General features: G+C 45.6%; 1 long non-coding RNA gene across 1 annotated transcript; it reads right to left on the bottom strand.

Annotated features, from left to right (window-relative positions):
- Positions 1-2,648: 2,648 nt before the first annotated feature.
- On the bottom strand, positions 2,649-7,751 carry LOC308236762. Its single transcript, XR_013959329.1, has 3 exons — positions 7,530-7,751; positions 4,279-4,429; positions 2,649-3,008 (listed from the first exon to the last, which is right to left on the bottom strand). It is a non-coding gene; the product is annotated as an uncharacterized lncRNA (long non-coding RNA).
- Positions 7,752-16,661: the final 8,910 nt, after the last annotated feature.

The following is a 16,661-nucleotide window of genomic DNA, read 5'->3' as shown; positions in this document are numbered from 1 at the left end:
CCCGCGGGCCACATGCGGCCCGCCGAGGACATGTATCTGGCCCACCGGGTGCCGCTGCCTGTCCTGCTTAGCAGCCGACTTGTCCCGGACCTGCAGTGCGCATAGGAATTTGTTCATAGTTTTTTTTTTTTTAAACTATAGTCCGGCCCTCCATCGGTCTGAGGGACAGTGAACTGGCCCCCTGTTTAAAAAGTTTGAGGACCCCTGATAGGTCGATGCTCAACCACTGAGCAACGCCAACTGGGCTTAAATAGATATTTAATAGGACTTGTCCAGAGTAGGAGTTTACCAAATATTAATACTGCTATTGATACTATTATCGTTATTCGTATAGAAGGGCAGTCTGCCTAAAGGGAGCTGATTACTCCTTTGTGCCACTACTGTCCCTTGTATATAAACATTTATAGTTCTGTACGTATAATTATAGTTCTAGATTTATATTATTTCCATTTGCATGTTCTCTTTCAAGTCCCCAGGACTCACTAGTGCCTGGAATATAATACGCGATCAGCCTATTGACTGTCAATGTTTTTGTAAACACACAGCTTCCACACTTAACTATGAACAGGCAGCCAAGAATCACCAGACTTGAAAAAATCTAAGTCATAGAATCCAAGAAGTAGGGAACAAAGAAGTAACTAAGAGGCCCTAACCGGTTTGGCTCAGTGGATAGAGCGTCGGCCTGCGGACTCAAGGGTCCCAGGTTCGATTCCGGTCAAGGGCATGTACCTTGGTTGCGGGCACATCCCCAGTGGGAGGTGTGCAGGAGGCAGCTGATCGATGTTTCTCTCTCATCGATGTTTCTAACTCTCTATCCCTCTCCTTTCCTCTCTGTAAAAAATCAATAAAATATATTTTTAAAAAAAAAGTAACTAAGAGAATAACCAGGATGATGGTGGAAGTAAGTTCCAAGAATTACCCATAGGCCTCGAAAGAAGCCAGAAGAGATGGAGCAGAAGAACAGGGGAAATCTCCAGGGAAAAGGGGTGATCCAGAGGGTTCCCTGTGTGCTGAGGGAACTTCACAGCTTTGTAAGGAAATCTGGATCTCAATCTGGGGTCCCCAGAGCCAGGCACCCTGGAGCCAAGGGAGAGTGGCTCCTTTGTCTAGAACCGTGGTCGGCAAACTGCGGCTCGCGAGCCACATTCGGCTCTTTGGCCCCTTGAGTGTGGCTCTTCCACAAAATACCACAGCCTGGGCGAGTCTATTTTGAAGAAGTGGCGTTAGAAGAAGTTTAAGTTTAAAAAAATGTGGCTCTCTTGCCGAAACCAGTTTGGCTCAGTGGATAGAGCGTCGGCCTGCGGACTGAAGGGTCCCGGGTTCGATTCCGGTCAAGGGCATGTACCTTGGTTGCGGGCACATCCCCAGTGGGAGGTGTGCAGGAGGCAGCTGATGGATGTTTCTCTCTCATCGATGTTTCTGGCTCTCTATCCCTCTCCCTTCCTCTCTGTGAACTATCAATAAAATGTATTTAAAAAATAAAAATAAAAAATAAAAAAATAAAAAATGTGGCTCTCAGAAGAAATTTCAATCCTTGTCCTGTTGATACTTGGCTCTGTGGACTAAGGAGTTTGCCGACCACGGGCTATAAGTTTATATAGGTATTTAGATTTCCCATGCTTGCAGTGGCCATGCTGCAATCCTGGCCAATTCCCTGTTTCCTGGTGTGATTGACAGGCAAGCATTTTCCCACGTCATTCAGACCTTACTGGGCATGTGTCTAAACTGCCTTTGAATAGTCCCGTCCCCCATCCGTCAGCAGGGAATAGACTTGGAGAATGTTATATTCAGCTTTTTGGTAAAACTGTGTAAATGGCATACTTACATTATTTGGTCTTCCCTTTCACTCCTTTCCTGTTAAATAATAACCTGGTTATTACAACGGCATCGGTTTTAAATAATAAAAATAATTATGATGGAGAGATAATACTCATCTGTATCTACACACGTGGCAAGATTTTAAACATGTTATCTTAGTGCTAAAAGACACTTTAGTTCGATGCTCTTGTTTAACAGCTGAAGAAACTGAGGCTCAAAAAGGTCAAGTGACTTGCCCAAGGTCACACTCTTCAGGGGTCCTCAGACTTTTTAAACAGGGGGCCAGTTCACTGTCCCTCAGACGGTTGGAGGGCCGGACTATAGTTTAAAAAAAAAAAAAACTATGAACAAATTCCTATGCGCACTGCGGGCCCGGGACGCGTCGGCTGCTAAGCAGGACAGGCAGCGGCACCCGGCGGGCCGGATAAATGTCCTCGGCGGGCCGCACGTGGCCCGAGGGCTGTAGTTTGAGGACCCCTGGGGATGCTGCATTGGAGATGTCCTTCCAGAATGCTTGGCCCTCTCGTACATGAATTGCAGTGTACATGGCGCAGTTAAGTCAATGGTCCAGTCTGAAAATAGAAAATAAATGGATATGGTTTAAGAATAATTATTCTTGTAAGTTTTTCTTATGCCAAGTAAGGACAGATCATTTTTTTCCTTCCTTGAGAAATGTAGAATGGCAAGGAAATTAGTATAGATTTTAAAGGTTAAGTGATAGTAAAAATAATAATAGACAGTAAATAGTATATTGATTAAAGGTGAAACCAGACAACGAATGGGTCCAGCCTACCTGCTACTACTTGAGTCAATTAAGCAGAGACAGGGTTGAATCGTATAAGAGTGCTTTATTTTCCAATATTGCCAGCAACATGGGAGAGCAGCAAGTCATCCACACAAAAATCTGCGCTTCTCCCCACCCCCATAAACTGCTTATACTGGGGAGAAGGACAGGGATCACATGGGGAAGTATTACAGGAATGGGTATAATGGTTACAGGTTACAGGCAATTCGGGCTGGGGGCGTTGCTAAGGGCAGTGCCTAGGTGGTTGCACTCTGGAACTCCATTGTTTTGGCAACAAGGTTGTTAATCTTCCCATAATGAGAGGCAGTTCTCAGATAAGGAGAATGGACGCATTTTGAGGTTAACTCCAGGGCATACACCTCCCAGCCAGGTCAGAATGTGCTTTCTTTAATCAGAACAAAAGAATCACAGTTAACAGAGCATGATTAATATTTCTTATAATGATAGCTAATCCCCACTATTCTATTTCTGCCCCTAACAAAGGCACTGAACTTATTATCTCACTTTATCCTCTTGACAGCCCATTGAGATTGAAACCGTTCTTATCACCATTTCAACAAAGAGAAAAACGAGTTTTATGAAATTTTTCCAGTGAAATGGCCTATATTGTGGTTGGTTGGATGGACTCAATTTTGTGGCCTCACTTTAATGGATACTAGCAGATAGGAGCCTATTATGAGAAAAGAAGCCAAAGGATTAAAACATGTCACAGCGGCCTGTCTGGTGGCTCAGGGATTGAGTGTCAACCTATGAACCAGGAGGTCAGGAGGGTTCGATTCCCAGTCAGGACAATGCCTGGGTTGCGGGCTCGATCCCCAGTAGGCGGCGTGCAGTAGGCAGCCAAATCAATGTTTCTCTCTCATCATTGATGTTACTATCTCTCTCTCCCTCTCCCTCTCTGAAATCAATAAAAATATATTTAAAAAATGAAACAACAACCACAAAAACATGTCATGGCAGAGGGTTAAGTTAAATCTTGGAAAGTTAAGTATGTGCTTTATGTTAGTCAAAGGGATGAGCACAGGGACATACAAGATATTAAAAATAGTTGTGGGCAGTTAAATAGTTAAATCTACATATAAACTCATTTAATCCTCTTGGCAACCAGAAGACCTAGTTACTAAGGTTTCATTGGGTCCATTTTATTTTATTTATTTTTTAATTTCTTGATTGATTAAGGTATTACATATGTGTCCTTATCCCCCCATTACCCTCCCAACCCCCCCCCCCCCACTCATGCCCTCACCCCCCTCATTGGGTCTATTTTAAAGATGTGGAAACTAGGCAAAGAGAAATCCATTAACTTGATGGAGGTGGAGCCAGGATTTAATCCTAGTTCAGTGTACTTCTGAACCCAGACTGCTGATCCCCAGGCTCTATTTCCTCCTGATTCTCTATTCTTTTATCTGTAAAGCAGGGATTACGTTTGGGAGATTACACTGCGCGATGCCTGACGCCTGGTAAATGAAGGGCTTTGCAAACTATTAGGTGCCACGGGAGCGCTTTTTGTGGAGATGAGATGGGAAGGGAAGCTTCCTTCGGAACCACAGAATTTAAAACTTGACGTTTTCCTTGGATTGTTTGCTAATTATTTTTCTAGATCTGAATACTCTACTTCTAGATGCCTCCTTGCAGTTTTCCTTTTGCAGACTTACTAAAATATGCCTGAAATCCCAAGATGCGAATTCAGCTCTCTTACGAAAATCATCCCAGTTAAAACACTTGGTCAGGTTGATGAAGAGGACAATTAAGAATCAAAATAGCAGGCTGGCTACCAAAGGGATTTTCCTGTTGACCTTGGGATTTCTGAAAGAAAAAAAAATTTGAGCAGGGCCTGTGCAAGGTTCTCACCAAGATTTATGGACAGAAACTTAACTACCTCAGCAACCTCATCTCTCTTTAATTGCTCCACTGTCAGTGACCTCCCCAGTGGAAAATCTGAGGCTGAGGGGTGGGGGGAGCTCTGAGGGTTCATAGCCCAGAGAGTGAGAAACCTCACTCTTGCAGAGGCAATTGGCCACTGTTTGCAGGCATCAGAAGTAACCATTCTTGAATTAAAAGGCCAAGGTGTAAGGGAAGGACTCCTGACTGCTCACAACTATTTTTACTACCTTGTATGTCCCTGTGCTCATCCCTTTGACTAACATAAAGCACATGCTTAACTTTCCAAGATAGAACAGCTTGCCAAAGGAGAACTCTGGGACATGTGTTGTTTAAAACAGCATCCACTTCTTATAATTCATCCTAACCAAAGCCAAGGGTGACTTAAGGCCTTAAAACTGCCACAGTGAAATGTTTCCAAATTTAGTAGACAGGGCGTCCACCTGGTGGAAGACAGAAAACCTTCCACTGCGACCCAGATCGTCACAGTACAGGTAGCATGTTGTAATTCAGAGAACTGACCTTAAGCTTGGCTAGTATCAAATCCTTTCTATTTCCCCCTCTGCTGTACTACTTTTCAAAATTTGTTCTAGATAATGCTTACATGGCAGCCAATACAAACAACAAGTCACCCAGCTGAAAGACTTCCAACGAGAGAATACAAACATAAGGGTACAGAGACACCCTGCGGGCTTGCCCTTTGGAAATGGGTTCATAGACATCCCTAAATCCAGCACTTGTGCTCATATTTATACACATCCGTGGGCTCACCACAGCCAAGTTCACCCAGCCCATCTGAGGAAGTTCACAATCTGGCCGAGATCCTTAGTGTGAAGAAAAGGGAGGCAAGGGAAGCACGCAGGCCAGTTTCCTTACTCTTCCCAGGAGCCAACTTCTTTAGCTTTGGCAGAGATGTATTTAGGCGATCCTCTTAAATCCTTTCACAGATCTTTAATTTAAAGCGGTTATTGATTTTTCTCTGGAAGCCAAATTGGCAGGAAGAGTCACTGGGGCTCAAATAGCAGCCTTGGTAAAAGGTACACACATAACAATGGACGGGTAACAGCAATTCCACTCCTACGTACATACCCAAAGATCTAAACACAGGGACTCAAACACATACTTGTACACGAGTGATCATAGCAACGCTATTCACTATAGCCGAAAGGTGGAAACAACCCAAATGTCCAAATGTTTTGTATATATACTAGAGGCCCGATGCACAAAATTCGTGCAAGGGGCTCAGCCCTCACAGCCCCGGCTTCCTCCGGAAGGTCGTCAGGAAGGTCATTTGGCTGTCGGGTCTACTTAGCATATTACGCTTTTATTATTATAGAAGATACTAGAGGCCTGGTGCACGAAATTCGTGCACGGGGGGGGGGGTTTGTCCCTCAGCCCAGCCTGCACCCTCTCCAATCTGGGACCCTTCGAGGGATGTCCGACTACTGGGATCGGGCCTAAATGGGCAGTCGGACATCCCTCTCACAATCCAGGACTGCTGGCTCCCAACTGCTCACCTGTCTGCCTTCCTGATTGCCCCTAACTGCTTCGGCCTGCCAGCCTGATCACCCCCTAACCACTCCCCTGCCAGCCTGATTGATACCTAACTGCTCCCCTGCTAGCCTGTTTGCCCCTAACTGCCCTCCCCTGCAGGCCTGGTCACCCCTAACTGCCCTCCCCTGCAGGCCTGGGTCCCCCCCCAACTGCCCTTCCCTGCAGGCCCAGTTGCCCCCAACTTCCCTCCTCTGCTGGCCTGGTCACCCCTAACTGCCCTCCCCTGCAGGCTTGATCGCGCCCAACTACCCTCCCTTGCAGGCCTGGTCCCTCCCAACTGCCCTCCCCTGCTGGCCATCTTGTGGCGGCCATCTTGTGTCCACATGAGGGCAGCCATCTTTGACCACATAGGGGCAGCAATCTTGTGTGTTGGAGTGATGGTCAGTTTGCATATTACTCTTTTATTAGGATAATTAATATATGACGTAGTAGGCAGTTAGGCAGACATGAGCAGAGCAGGAACAATAGGCCTAGCAATTGGCAAAATGGGGAGGACAGGTATTGTAGGGTGAGAACTCATCCTCAGAGTGACCTTTCTTCCCCTCGCATATTATCGGTGGTGTGGTTTGGACCCTCCCATGACCTTCCTTCCCCTGGCATGTCGCTAGTCATGTGGTAGACCCCTTAGAGAAGGAACAAGGGGGCCGGAGAATAGCCTCATAGGACTCCCATAAAAGCCCTTGCATGACCACTCCCTTAAGCATTAAGTCCTCAAGACAATGAGGTTCTGACCCACATCCAATAATCTTAGGAACAAAGCCTCAGTCTGTTGACCACAGAGACAGAGTTTTGATCAAATAGAGATGACATCTAGGCCCCAGTTGTGTTTCCGCTCCAGGCCCAGAAAAGCAGCAAAATCAACAAAGCTATGCCATGGCTGCCTCAGGACCAGATGTAATGATTAATGACCCCCTATCCTATGCCGACCAATCCGTAGAGACTGTGACCCCGAAAGGACACCCCTGGGAAACTGGTAAATATTCCACTGAGATCCTCCCCTGAGCCCTCCAGATACTGAATGTTTTATTAGCCCCATTTCACGAAGGAGATAAGTTGAGAGAGGACAGAAACATACCACAGCAAATCACAGCACAAAGACTCAAATCTAGATCTTCTGCCTCCAAAACCAGCAACATCTCACAGGCTGTGTTGCCTTTCTCAACAGTTAGTCCCCTGTCCAGATAAGCCCCTTGAAACTACCAGTTTATAACTCTGCCTAATGACTGGGGAATATATGATCAAACTGTGGAGAAAGGCAGGGGGGGGGGGGAGAAAGAGAGAGAGAGAGAAATGTAGAAAGCTCTCACCAAGTTATTAACAACATAACTCATAACCATCTACTTTTCATGATCTCCTTATGAAGAAAAGATAGAAGAGTGTGGGGATAAAGTGGCCAAGGTGTGGATTCAGCATTCAGTAATCCAAAACAAAGATAAATGTGAGAAAAGCATAGCGCCCCGAGCGACCTTACAGCCAAGAAGTGTGCTGCCAAGTCAGGATGAGAGCCCGTCTCCAGGATGACATCATCTGGAAAAGAAATGGAATCACGTGAGGCCACACAGAACCACAAAACCCCGGTTTGCCGAGAGTGAACCAGATAGAACCTGACTTCAGCTGCTTTGCCCCATTTCCTGAACTTATAAAACAAAAGTCAAAAGCAAGCCTTTCTTCCACGCATCTACTTCTGTGAGTCTGTCTGCATGACCCAAACCTCTGGGTGGCAGAGTTCCAGGCCCTCATTCTGCTGTTTTGACAGGTGGTCATAGAATCGTAAACATTTTCAAAGTGATGAGTTATTTACAAGCTGACTGCGCATGCTTCCAGGAATAGCCCCGAGACTCTGAATAAGGCATGTTGTGGATTTCTGCTGCTCCTGCCTTTGCCTGGGATCACATGGGTTTTTATGAGTCTTCCCGTGAGTCATGAACATGCGACTGTTCAGCAGCCAAATTGGGCTTTTCATCCAGATTGATAAACCCTATAAAACTCTCTCCACTATAGTTTCAGAAGATAGTTTTGTAGAAGGCTTTCAGGGACATTTTGTAAAAGTCATGAGCATTGACATGGTTCCAGAAACACATCCTTAGCATTTCCTGCATTACACATGCTTGGTTAATAGCCAAAAGGATGGAAATAACTAGAGAACAGACATACAGGTGATGAGGTAAAAAGCTGCCCCAGTTACTTCCCAGTCATTTCTTGATCACCTGTTCTGTGCCAGAAACTCTCGCTGGCTAACGGTATAGAAATGATAAACACACTCCTTCTTTCACGAGGGCTCACACTTCATGGGAGAAATAAACATATGTGCAAATCACTGCGATCCAGTCCCTGCTATGCAGAAGTTACTCTGGGAGCACAGAGGAAGCGTGGATTAGCTGGGAAGCGAAGGGTGGACGTCACATTGAAAGAGGGTCTGGAAAGGCATATAGGAGTGTGTCAAGCAGGAACGTTAAGGCGGGATTTCAGGCAGAGGAGTTCCACATACAAAGGCAAGGATCGCGGAGAGGAATCTTAAGTTTGAAAATTGACATTTAACGTACTCTAGTACCTAAATTTTGCGCAATTGCAATGAGAAAAACTAAAAGCCTTCTGCAAATCACGTACACTCTGATGTTAAAATTATCAACCTGAAATAGATCTAGTGGAGCGGCATGGATCAGGGAACTAGGACCAGAGATAGACTAAGACCAAAAAAAAAAAAGATGATCTGAATTCAAATATTATGGCAAATGGTTCCAGTGATTCTGGAATATGGGTTTCCCCTACATTCCGCTGTGAAATGAGTGGATGTTACTGTAAGAATCACAATATGTACTATTTTTAAATAAGTATGCTATTATGCTGCATATATATATTTTTTACATTTTTATTTATTGATTTTAGAGAGGGAGTGCGAGAGAGAAACATCAGTCTCTTGCTCCATCCATTCATGCATTCACTAGTTGCTTCTTTTATGTGCTCTGACCAGGGATCGAACGCACAACTTTGGCGTATCAAGACGATTATGCTGCATATAGTAATTCTAAAATGCAAGTTCAGTTATTTTCAGCAAATCCTTTTGTTAAGCTTATAATGACCTCAAGTAAACATGTCCTTCAAGTATTGCTAAGGAGAGGGACAAGAATGAGTAGAGTCCACTGATATTTGCCTGGTGGATAGAGTAGAGAGGCCTTACAGAATGGTATCTGCAAAAGATCGGGCACGTACTAATCTCTCAGTAAGTGGTAGCTCAATGGTGACAAAAGGCGTCTATAACAATAAAAGAGTAATATGCTAATTAGACCTGACATCCTTCCAGATGACCTTCCGGATGAAACCGGGGCTGCAAGGGAAGCCTGGGTCCTGGGTGCTTGCTGGTGGCTGGAGGGAAGCCCAGGTCCCGGGTGCCAGAGGGAAGCCGGTGCCAGCAGCTGGAGGAAAGAAGGCCTACTCTTGCATGAATTTCGTGCATCAGGCCTCTAGTATTTCTATAAACAGCAATTAGAAAGGAATTATTAAAACAGATGATGAATTCCCACTTGTAGGATGATGAATGATCAGGAAGTACTTTGTAGGGAGGAAGGTTATATCTTCTCTTTCCATGTCCAGATTCTTATGCACATGATGGCAAAGGTTCCCAGGCGGGCAGTCCTCTTGATCTAGAATGGAGGTTCGCTCTGTTACCCATGGGCCTGCACAAATATGTCACGTTGATGTCAATCAAAGAAGATTTAGTCTCTGGCTAGAGGTGATCCTGATACCTTCTTGGCAAATTTTTAATAAGGAAAGATTCTACCTAAAAGTCACATTAGAGACAGATGCAAGATTTTTCACTTAATCTTTACGCTTATTGGCCTTTAACTCGACTATTTTTTCTCCTCTCTCTTTTTTTTTTTTTTAATATATTTTATTGAATTTTTACAGAGAGGAAGGGAGAGGGATAGAGAGTTAGAAACATCGATGAGAGAGAAACATCGATCAGCTGCCTCCTGCACAACCCCTACTGGGGATGTGCCCGCAACCAAGGTACATGCCCTTGACCGGAATCGAACCTGGGACCCTTCAGTCTGCAGGCCGAATGCTCTATCCACTGAGCCAAACCGGTTTCGGCTTTTTTCTCCTCTCTTATCCAATTGCCTACTCTCTCTTCTCTCTCCCTCTTTCTAGAGTTCTTTGTTCTCTCGTTATTTACTATAAGTGTTGAAATCTTTTCAAAAATTACTATTAAGTAAAAACAATGAGGAATTGTGAAATTGCTGCCACACTCAGGCTAGGAAATAACTGACAATTCTGACAATGTCAAATAAAGATACATGTGTTTTACTATTACTATACATCACAACAGTGAACCACAGAGCTGGCTATAACATCACCCCTACTTTTGAAAAGTAAGCATTATGGCCAAAAATGTTCCAAGAAGACATGGAAGTACTTTCATTTTTTAAAATTTCCACCTAGAGGATACACATAGAGTCAGTAGTATTTCACTTGTTCCAGATAATACATTATTCCACCAGGTTACACCCTGCTTTTAAACAAACCTCTAGGCTCTGTTTATTTCAACATTCCCTGCAGCTGTTACTTAGGTCTTTGCTCCATAATTACTGTTTACTCAAAATCTCTCGCTTGTCGGGGGGAATTGCCCATCATCTCTCACATTCACGTGATGACTCTTATACTTTGTCCTTTGTGCTAAATGTTGGAGTCCTAACCAAAATATTTGCACAATACTAAGTACATTTCTGTGAACCATCAAAATAAAGTCTGGCCCGTTTGTGGTGGCTCAGTGGTTGAGCGTCGACCTATGAACCAGGAGGTCACAGTTCAAAACCCGGGTCAGGGCACATGCTCCGGTTGCAGGCTCAGTCCCCAGTGTGGGGCAGGCAGGAGGCAGCCAATCAGTGATTCACTCTCATCATTGATATTTCTATCTCTCTTTCCCTCTCCCTTCCTCTCTGAAATCAATAAAAAACAAAACAAAACAAAACAAAAGTCTGTAAAAGAAAAAATGAAAATGTACATCAAACATCATCATTGCAATGTGGAGTCTTTTGGAACAAAGGATCTTAAAATTGCAAGAAGCACAACTATAGGCAGCCTCCTGGTTATGAACAATGACAATAAAAACAGCTAAAAAATATTAGTGATCCCCATGAGCCAGCCTGCTCTGCGATCCTTCCACATTTAAAGAGAAAGAAGGAAGTCAGGAGCCTCATTTTTCTGCCCTCATCCTGGTCCTCCTGTCAACTCTTCTAACTCTCATCCTCTGCCCGCCCCCCACCCCAACCTCCTCCATCTTCAGAGTAAATAGAAGTCTCTGTAGGAGATCCAGCTCCATAGCAGCTGCTTTTACTATTAACGTTTATTTAACATATCTGGAGAGATTAAAAATGGCGGAAGAGTAAGTAGGTCTGTACCACGGATGAAGGTCTGAGCCTAGGACAGAGGTCTGGGCATGGGAGGGCAGTCTTGGGCCCAGGAGGGGGGTCTGGGTCCTGGGGTGGCGGGGGTCTGGCTTGTAGGCTAGACCTCTGGGTCAAGAAATGGTGATCTGAACTACAGATGGAGAACTAGGCCTCCACTACTGGACTGGATGCTGGGTTCGAGGTCTGGGTGCCTGGATGATCTTCTGGGCCCTGGCTTGAAGGTCTGGGACCCAGATGTAGGTCTGGGACCTGGATGTGGGTCTGAACCCCCGATGGAGCTATGGGAACTGGGATGGAGGTCTAGGCAGTGGAGGGCGGTCTGGGTCCCAGGTGTAGGTCTGGGTGAGAGGCTGGACCTCTGGATCATGGAATGGTGGTCTGTACTACTGGGGAGGTGTGAACCCCGATAAAGGACTGGATGCTGGGTTCGAGGTCTGGGCCCTGGGATGGCATTCTGGGCCCTGGCTTGAAGGTCTGGGACCCGGATGTAGATCCGAGCCACAGATAGAGGTATGGGTCCTGGGAGGGAGGTTCGGGACCGGAGGGAGGTCTTGGCCCTGGGGGGAGGTCTGGCTTGTGGGCTGGACCTCTGGGTCAAGGAATGGAGTTCTGAACTACGGATGGAGGCCTGGGCCCCCACTACTGGACTGGATGCTTAATTCCAGGTGTGGGCCCCGGGATGGCCTTCTGGGCCCTGGCTTGAATGTCTGGGACCCAGGTGTAGTTCTGGGACCCGGATGGAGGTCTAAACCCCGTGGAGGTCTGGGTCTTGAATGAAGGTCTGGGCACTGGAGGACTGCCTGGGCCCCTGGTGCTAGATCTGGGTGAGGGGCTGGACCTCTGGGTCATGGAATGGTAGTCTGAACTAAGGATGTAGGTCTGGCCCCCAATACTGGCCTGTATTCTTGGTTGGAGATCTGGGCCACGGAATGGCCTTCTGGGAACTGGCATTAAGGTCTGGGACCCGGATGATGCTGCATGGACATTCTCCCCGGAACAAGCTGGAATTACAGCTAAAATACTGAAAAACTTCCTGAAAAATCAACGGAAAATTTGCAGGCGAGAACTCTGATACCCGAGGACCAAAAGTGGAGACTGCATAGAGACTGGTAGGAGGGGCGGAACCGCGAAAAGTTTGGCCGGGTGCCCACAGACAGCAACTGAAATCCCGGAGAGATATCTCAGCTGTGGGGGGTTGCCACTGAGAACTCTGAGATCTAATGTCCAAATTGCGTTCCCCAGCAGAGAGTACCAACACTGAGAAGGGTACCCACATAACATCTGGCTGTAAAAAGCAGCTGGGTGCTGTCTGCCAGGGAGTGACAGCTGGAAATTCAGGCACCCTCTTAAAGGGCCAACGCACAAAATTCCCTGTGCTCTGGCAGAGGGAGGGTGAAGTGGACTGGAGCTCTGAGAGCAGAAGCCATATCTGGGGACTCAGGGGGATAGAGCTCAGAAGGCAGACACCCCAAGTTTCTGGGCTGAGTCAGTCCCTCGTAGATATCTTTCCCACATAGACATTTGCCTTGCCTGGGGGGAAGACAGTTGACACACCCTATTGGAAAACACCTGGCCCTGAAGCCATTTAAGAGATTAAAAATAACAATTAGGTTCCAGGCAGAAGCAACTGCCCCAGGCTGTTGAAAAAACTGTTGCCACACCTGAGGACAATTGCCTGAGGGACAATTCAAGTTGGAATCCTATCAGTTAGCAGAGGCAGTCTCTGGAGGCTTTGAGTCTTTGCCTGATCTGATTAGTTGGAACATTGTCCTGTAGAGATAGAGAGGGATAGAGCAGTGGTTGCCAATCTTTCAGACCTCACGGACCACAGATTGCCTACTGCTGGTGTAGAGGATCTGGCCTTGCCCTGCCAATGTGGCTCAGTGGATGAGCATCAACCCATGAACCAGGAGGTCACAGTTTGATTCCTGGTCAAGGGCTCATGCCCGGGACTCAGATTCGATCCCCAATAAGGTGTGCGTAGGAGGCAGCCAATCAATGATTACCTCCCATCATTGATGTTTCTGTCTCTCTCTCCCTCTCCCTTTCTCTCTCTGAAATCAATACACTATCCCCTCTGTTCACGTCTCTCCAACCTTCTGTCTACTCCTTGAATGTGCCAAGCCAGGCTCTCAGTTTTTCTAATCTAAAAGCATCCTCTTTTACCATCCAGAACGCTTGTCATAATTCTTAGGCATGTGCTTCTGTGATGATTGATTCGTGTTTTTCTCCCCCACTGAACTATAAATTTCGGGAGTGTGGGGAAGAGGCTACAGGTCCCCAAAGAGATAAGACAGGAAAATGTCAGCTGAAGTCAGATTGTGAAGAGCTGCTGAGGCACCAGGCTGAGGAAGTTGGAATGGTTTTGTATGCTCTGGGGAGTCATTAATTGCTTTTGGGCAACAAAGCAAGGGGATCAGAGGTGTACTTTAGGGGTTGAGTCTACTGCAGCCGTGGGCAAACTACGGCCCTCGGGCCGGATCCGGCTGTTCTATCCCGTTCTCTTGCTCTCCCCTCCGCTCCTTTACTTTGAATTTATATTAGTTCACACAAACACTCCATCCATGCTTTTGTTCCGGCCCTCCGGTCCAGTTTAAGAACCCATTGTGGCCCTTGAGTCAAAAAGTTTGCCCACCCCTGGTCTAGTGGCAATCACCAAGGTGGGCTGGAGAAAGGCAGACAGGGCCCTGCAGGAGGCTGTTGCTGGAGTTTAAGTAAGAAGTATGAGAGGCCCTAACCGGTTTGGCTCAGTGGATAGAGCGTCAGCCTGCGGACTGAAAGGTCCCAGGTTTGATTCCAGTCAAGGGCATGTACCTTGGTTGTGGGCACATCCCCAGTGGGAGGTGTGCAGGAGGCAGCTGATCGATGTTTCTCTCTCATCGATGTTTCTGGCTCTCTGTCCCTCTCCCTTCCTCTCTGTAAAAAATCAATAAAATATAAATTTATTTTTTTTTAAAAGTATGAGCGATTGCTCAAGGGTAATGGGAAGGAGAAGACGGAGTCAGGAGACTTGGCCAAATCCACATGTGATCTTTGTTTGGATGTGGGAACCGAGGGACAGGGAAAGTCCAGAAGATTCCAGGTTTTCCAAGGAGGGTGTCAGAGCTTTAGTGGCTAAATGAATAGAAATAAGAAGGTAAGAGGAGGAGGCCCCCTTGAGGATAAGATGATGGAGTCAGTTCTGGAATTGTTCAGCTGGAGGTCTGACTCAGGGTTGAACATATAGGGCTGGAGTGCAGGAGAAAGGTCATGGCCAGCGAAGAAGATGTGGGTGCCGTGTGCCCTGAGACACTCACGAGTAAGGGGAGGAGGAGAAGGAGGATGATGAAAAGGAGCTGGAAAGCGAAAGAGCTTCCCGAGAGAGCGCGCGCGTGGAATTAGGGAAGCCAAGGAGGGAGGAGTTCAAGTGGGAGGCCCAGATCAGCGACAAGAAGTGCCCTGCCCAGAGCTGGAAGAGGGTGAGGCCGGGAAAGGCCAACTGAAACCTCCAGGTATTGGAGGTCTGAGAGGGCAGTTTCAGTGAGCGGCATTTTGAGAGTAAAAGCCAAATTGTGGGAATTTTATTCAGACTACCGAGGTCATCAGGGCTTCTACTGCCCTCTGCTGCTGAACTTCGTTTAATTAAATTGGGCTAACGGCAATATTTGACCACCTGCCAGGAACCGGATGCTGTGTGCTGTTTTCATTCTTTTCACTGCAGTCTCGGGAAGAAGATATCTTCCCTCATTTTGGAATTTTAGTGTCCACCATTATATAATTTACAATTAAAAACAAAACGCAGGGAATTACTGTAACTTGCCCTAAGGACACAAGGAGAAAAGCCACAGAGCAGGGTTCATGAGTTTTATTTACCATCCTCTATGCCTGGATGGCAATGCTTGGCATATAGGATGATTTTTGTTTTTGTTTTGATAAATGAATGAATGAACAAATGAAGTTTGGCATTCAAATGAATTCCAAGGCCCATAAGCCTTCCAGATATACACTGCTATCTCTCACATTTATTCTAATAGAATAGATTGTCCTGTTGCTAATTTTTTCAAAAATCTCTTCAGATACAAGAGTGAAGAAATGGACTTTGTTTGTGACAAGTGTTATTTCTGACTAAAAGTATGTCATTATAACTTCACGTTGCAAATTACCAAGCTGTTAAATCAAACAATCAAGTCAATCACAGCTACATTCATCTTAAGGCAGTTTTGCTTTCTAGATCATGTGTTTGTCAAAACTAACAAGCAAGTAAATACTAGTATGTATGAAATTTAAGAAACATATTTCAGCTTGGCCAGTGTTGCTCAGTGGTTGAGCGTTGACCTATGAACCCCTGGTCATGATTAGATTCCCTGGTCCGGGCACATGCCCGGGTTGCGGGCTCGATCCCCAGTATGGGACATGCAGGAGGCAGCCAATCTATGGTTGTCTCTCATCATTGATGTTTCTATCTCTTTATCCTTTTCCCTTCCTCTTTAAAATCAATAAAAATATATTTTAAAAAAGAAACATATTTTAGGAAGGAAGAATCCCAAGAATCAATCATGGGCCAAATTGTTTCAAATTATATGAAACAACTTTTTATATAATTTTTAGAGAAAATTCTTTTCCTAAGGTGACATTCCTTCATATATATTTCAGAAGTCAAATTCAGGAAATAGTGGTCACATAGTTGAAATTAATTAATAGAATTTGAAAGGAAAGAGGCTTCAATTTAACTTCTATGGGATAGGAATTTTGACTCCTTTTAATGAAAACATTTGGAAAAGGTATTTCCTCAGAAAGAAGTTTGAGCCACAGCAATGTATTTGTTTCCATTACAGGAGCCGGCATCATATGAACTTTCAACTCCTTTCACTTAGTCCAGACTCAGCTGGGAGGCTGGATGGAGCATTAGAAAGCATTGTAGATGGAAACAAATTTCAGGTCTACCTCTAATTAAATGCAAGTCTGGATAATCAATTAGACCATCTAAAGATCAGTTTTTCCATCTATAATATGGGATTAAAGGTGGCTGGTGTACCTAATTTACATAGGTGTTTTAAAGATAAAAGCAGGTAATCTATATTAATAAAAGGGTAATATGCTAATTAGACCGGACATCTTCCGGACACCCTTCCGGACAAAGCCACAGTGGTGGGCGCCGAGGCAGAGGCGGTTAGGGGCTATCAGGTCAGCAGGGGAGAGCAGTTGGGGCGATCAGG

Source organism: Plecotus auritus, assembly GCF_963455305.1.
Source record: "Plecotus auritus genome assembly, chromosome: 11".
Classification (NCBI taxonomy): domain Eukaryota; kingdom Metazoa; phylum Chordata; class Mammalia; order Chiroptera; family Vespertilionidae; genus Plecotus; species Plecotus auritus.
Note: the sequence above shows the minus strand (reverse complement) of the source record. Positions and strands in the feature narration are given on the sequence as shown.